The 5,812-nt window shown below is 37.4% G+C and overlaps 1 protein-coding gene across 1 annotated transcript in view; it reads left to right on the top strand.

Annotated features, from left to right (window-relative positions):
- Positions 1-5,812, top strand: part of LOC114140903 (uncharacterized) — a 1,158,965-nt gene that overhangs the window by 949,760 nt on the left and 203,393 nt on the right.

Raw genomic sequence — 5,812 nt, 5'->3', positions numbered from 1 at the left:
CCCGAGGCTTTCACGACTACTGAATATTAATGCTATGTGTTGACCACGGTGACCATTAAAACATTAACTTCTCCAGGCCAGCTACATAAAAGTTCAGAAGAGGACATGATGAGCTTAATAGATTATATTTGCTTTGGCAAATCCTCAACACATTTTAGTCCTTCAAAATCTAATATCGATTTATCGCCTTGCTCTGCTCTGATGAGACCATAATTCAACTTGTTAGCCTAAATACCACAATGCATGCCACACTTTTAAGAGTTATTTATATAGCAAAAGAAACAAAAAACAACAAATTGCTTTCCTCTTCAATATTTTGCTTGACTTTGTGCAGATCTGTCACATTAAATCCAAATATCTGGGAGTCAGTTGTTGTTATGTGACTGATGTGGGATTTGTTTAAGAGGAAGAATAACTTTGGCAAAGCGTTCCCTGGTGAAGACTCTGCTGTCAGCAGCTCATGTCTGAGCTTGACCTTCTCACAGGTTCAGGTGTTGACACTCCTGGTCACATGGTGCAGCAGTGTGACAGTTTCTATGGTTTCACCTTTCTCTCTCTCCTGCTGTAGTGATGTTCGCTCGCTCCAGCAGCCTGATGATTCAATCCAGATCTGAGTTTTATTACGCCGCTGGCTGCTTGTTGTTCTCTCACTGTTACAAGCTGCATGAGATAAGCCTCTTAGTGGAGGAAGAGCACATCAGTCTCGCTCAGAAACACACTGGACACTTTTACACCTCGTTCTTCATATGGGAAGGCTGTGATGAGCCGTGAATCAAAAGTTGTTACTTAGTTCATTGAGAGCACAGAAAACAAATGTGACCTACTTCTAGTCAAAACCTGAGGTGAAAAATTATCTTTTTGTAAACCCTGTTTAGAATGTGTTGTCAGCAGGTGGCGCTATAAACTACACTATTGTAACAAATATGAAAATAGGCTGCATTTAATTTCCCTTTGGGATTAATGAAGAGCTTTTGAATTTGATCTGAATTAGATTTTGTTGTTTTGAAATAGGAGTTCATTGCAACAGGTTCTACTTAAAGGATTTTACTGATTTAACAGGTGAAAAGGTAAAAATCTGGTGAAACTAAACTCAGTTGAACTCAAGAAGTGGTTTAAGTCATGATTTCACATCAGGTGAGTGATCACTGTTCATAATTCCAGGTTGGTTTGGACGTTTTTCTCCTTGAACAAATGAAATCATCATTTCAAAACTGCATTTTGTATTTAACTAACGAATAAAGTTAGCTGATGCCTTTAAATATTTAGGCGTGACAGAGTATTTCCTAACAGCACTGCAATGTTGCTTTTAAAAACATTAATCTAAACCAGAGAGATGATTAGTTATATTTTCTTCATTTAATTTATTTTAATGGTTCCGTTTATTGATGAAAGTTTGTCTGCCTGGGTTTTATTTCCTGTGGGTTTCCCTGTGTGTGCAGTTTGAGATGCAAACAGTCACCTAAAATGTTCCTCACGGACCCAATGATCAATGAGCCGACTGAGATTTGATCGATTTCCGGTCCTTTTAGCCGGCGCCGAGGAGAGCTGAGGGTGTAAAGAAATAAAAAAGATTGCTCTGGGCGAGGCTGCTGTTCTGTCTGAGTCACCTTCGGTTTGTAACGACGCTTTGGTGAAAAATGTCTCTAAAACAACCATCACTTCTTCCGATGAGACATAAGCTGATAGTAAAACATTTTACCTGGAGCAGCTCTGTCCAGCTGAAAGAGACTCAGAAACATCTCAAAACTTAGAAAAAGTTCTAGATTTTCTGTCCTTCATTTCAGAAACAGAGTGAAATATTTCAGGTGTGTATTTCTTGTTATTTCAACAATTCTGGCTTAAAGAGAATGAAAACTCTCAATTTTTAATCCCAGAAAATTTTAATATTATGGAAAGATCATTGCATGTTCATAGAAAGTTAAGTGGAGGGAAAAAATGCACTAATAACCAGGGTAGCAACAACATTGAGCTTCATAAGGAGTGAAGAAAAACTGGAGTTGGAACATTAATTACTTATTGCTACAATAAATTATCCAATTTATAGTTAATATTTCTAAATTACATTTGGAATAAATTACTTTTTAAATCTTTTTGAATATGTAAATCTGTAAAACTGAAATGTTTGGTTTGAGACATAAAACATTTTTTCAAACCTTTTATAAAAAGGATGGCGATTAATTGTGATTAATCTGATTACATTTCTTAATTGATTGACACATAAAACTTAAACGTTTTTCAGAAGCCTGGCATTTCGGCTGAGAAAAAAGTTTTTATTGATCTGATGTCATATTCTTATTATTTGAGACTCTGAATTTTGTGGGGGGGGTTTTTTTAATCTAAGTCAGAATCATCAAAATGACAACAAATGAGTTTCATAATTGAACTTTTTCATGATGTCATTTTTTGAATTTTTTCAGCCTTTAATGAGACAATTATCTGATCAGGAGGAAACGTTTAGGACGCATCTAAAAGTTGCAGGAAGGACTTGGCCACCCTGAAACCGTTTGATCTCAGAAATCTGCAGCGGGTCCGAACAGAACCGCCTGAATCACTGTAGCAACTGGTGTCGTCTCTGCAAAAAACCCCGAGCTCAGAACAGCAGAGTGAATCCACGGCGGCAGTAATCAGGGAGGCATGTGGCGGGATTATCATCATCTCTGGAGATCAAAAGATTAGAAATAATAACGGGAATCGGAGCGGGAGAACCCGGCCCACATGTCGGTGCACAGCAGAACCATCAGACAGTTCAAAACAGGGACCTCAGCTTAAAGTCGAACTGGGTGTGATCTGCACAATATTTGCTCCTTCTGTTCAGGAAAAACAGAAGCAATCATGGCTGGAGCAGAGGAAACATTTGGCTGGAAATCCCTCCATCAACAGCGACTGACAGGCTGGAGAAATCCACCAAGATGCATCCTGAAGCTCTGATGCAGCGGCTTGATAGTTTCAGGCTGCAGGATGAAGACTTTTCAGCTTCCTTTCACCTCAGCTTTTTAATGACGTACAAATCAGGGTCAAAAGTTAACTTTTTTTCATATGTTACATAAGAAAAATAAAGATTTCATTACAAAATTGGTCAAATTTCAGATATTTCCAGCATTTATCTCTTTTGTTCATTGATATTTGACCCACTTTGTTTTTTTTATGCAGGGAGTTGGACACATTTGTTCAGATTGGCTTTTTTAGTTTATTTTTGTTTTATGTCACATGTACACCGTTTTATTTTTGTAGTTTCTGACTTGTGAAAGGTGCTATACATGTTAAATATCTACTTACTTGGACACTTTCTCAACAGGAAGCTCCGCCTGGATTGTTAGAAGAAGTTGAAGAAAAGCAGCAAATATAGTACAATTATGAAACAAACAATAAATACTACATTTTATCAAGTCTTCATCAAAATTATCATCAAATATATTGACAGATGCTAGTGCTATATCCTCCTGGTTTTAGTCAGAACTCCAGCTGCAGCGTTCTGGATCTGGAAACCTGAGAAGACACCGTTGCAATAATCAATGCGACTAAAGATAAACTCATGGATGAATTTCTCTAGATCTTTCTGGGACATTAGTCCTGTAATACTGGAGATGTCCTTCAGGTGTTAGAAGGCTGACTTTGTAACTGTCTTTATGTAGCTCTGAAAGTTCAGATCCAGATTTCAGGCCTAATCTCTAGTTTCTAGCTGTGATAACTGAAGCTGTATGCTGGCTGTAGATCGTTTCTCTTCAGATCCAAAGATAATAACTTCAGTTTTGTTTCTGTTCAGCTGGAGAAAGTTATGGCCCAGGACACATTAATTCACAAGAACTGAAGCTTCTTGAACTCATACTGAATAATGTTTTGTTTGATTAAAACTGATTATTATGATGCTGATGAGGAGTCTTGGATTCCTTCGTCCGGTTGAGGATCAGTGGATTAGATCTTTACTGTTTCTGATGGGACTGTGGCAGTTTGGTGGCGCCTTTGGGGTATTTTTGGGATTATCCAGCATTGCTAACTCAAAGCTAGCTCTGTGTACTTGTTGGTTTCCTGCGTGGATCATGACCAAGAGAATGAGATCATAGAACAGCTTTTTGTTCGGCGATGAAGGGATGAAGGCTGCTGTCAAGGTTGGACATCAGCAACTAATGTGAAAATATTTAAGACAGAAGAAATGATTTGAGCATCTAAAGTTGGAGGTCTTTTTTCTCTGCAGGGGAAACTGACTCACTCTGCGTGAGCTAATGATGTCTGTGTTGCTTCAATAAAAAAAAGAAATGAGCTAATTAACTGAAGTGAAGTTTTAATTTGCTTCATTCGCCCACTCTCACCCTGATACATTTTTTTTTTTAGATCGGTTTATTGGTTACATAACTTCTGTACAGGCAAATTATTTTTACATCGTCACGTGTTGGAGGAACAAGTTAGATTTGAAATAAATGATCAGAACTCAACATCTCATTTTCACAGCTGATTAAATCCGCCACATTCTACTGGTTGGTCTCAGATTGAATTTAACAGCTGCTGTAAAGTCTGCTACGTTAAATATTTAATGCTCACACTCCGAGATCATCACTCGCTCTCTGAGCCAGAGGACGTAAACCTCTGAGTCCCAACAGAAACCTGAAGAGGTGATCTGACTGGAAACACTGGGCAGATGCTGGGGAAGCCTCAAAAGATAAATGAGGACCTCTACAGGTGGTGACATGAAACTGCAGAGACTGAGAGATTTCGTTTTATTCAAAACTCTGAAAGATTTCCAACACTGGTCCATTTATGAAACAAAATGATAAAAACAAAAACAAAACACGAGACTCAGACCTTTAAAGGTTTGAAACCCAGACCCTCTGGAGGGACGATCTGGCTGGAGAGAGAGACTTCCGGTCTGGATCACCGCTGAAACTGCAGAACCCGACCTGGAGAAACAATGGATGTTTGGTTGGTTGGTTGGTTGATTGATTGGTTGGTTGTCTCTTTTGTTTAGATGCATTGATAACATGATGATAAATAAAAGGATAGATGGATGGATGATAATTTTCAGAGTCTAACAGTGTTTTTGGTTGAATGATTTAAGGCTTATATCTCATTAATTATCTTACTAAAACTTTTTTCATGCTGTTTCTTATTCAACCTGTTAAAGGAAACCTGGAAGCACTGGACATACAAAATTGCAAATAATATAAATTTAGTTTTAAATCCATTTTTAGGTTGAAATCCTCGATCATAAGGCTCCTTCTTAACTCATCAAACATTAATCTGCAGTAAATCAGTCAATTAACTGAAAGAATAGAAGAAAATCTTGTTGATTCAACTCGGACCTTTATGTATTCAGCCAAGACGAGTTCTGTTATCACAAATTTTATAACGTTTTCAAATAAAACGCAATAATAAAGTGTCCTAAGCAAACCTTTTCCAGAGCATGATTTCCTGCTTGTTTATCATTCTTTACGGTTATCCTGCCCTCCTGTGGACAAACACTGTCCTGCACGTCCAGGAAGTATTTAAAGATTACAAATGGAGCTGATAGACAAGCTGTCATCAATTAATCCTGATCCACTGAAAGAGAAAATAATTGATTTTAAAGTTGGGACACTGTAAAAACAAACAAACAAACAAATATTCAGAGCAGATATCACCATGGAGACGCCTGTAGGATCCCCAGAATGAGCTGGAGCAAAAATTAGACATCGTGATGAAGGATCAGCTAATGTTTTAAATATAAAATTAATAATAATAATAATAAAAAAAACTGGTTTAAGTTTTTTATGTAATAAATTGATATTCCATGACAGAATCACACTGAGATCTATTATTTTTGTTATAAAATGGGGATGAA

Source organism: Xiphophorus couchianus, chromosome 24 (genome assembly GCF_001444195.1).
Source record: "Xiphophorus couchianus chromosome 24, X_couchianus-1.0, whole genome shotgun sequence".
In the NCBI taxonomy this organism is placed as follows: Eukaryota; Metazoa; Chordata; class Actinopteri; order Cyprinodontiformes; family Poeciliidae; genus Xiphophorus; species Xiphophorus couchianus.
The sequence above is the reverse complement of the archived record's forward strand: the minus strand, read 5'-3'. Positions and strand labels throughout refer to the sequence as shown.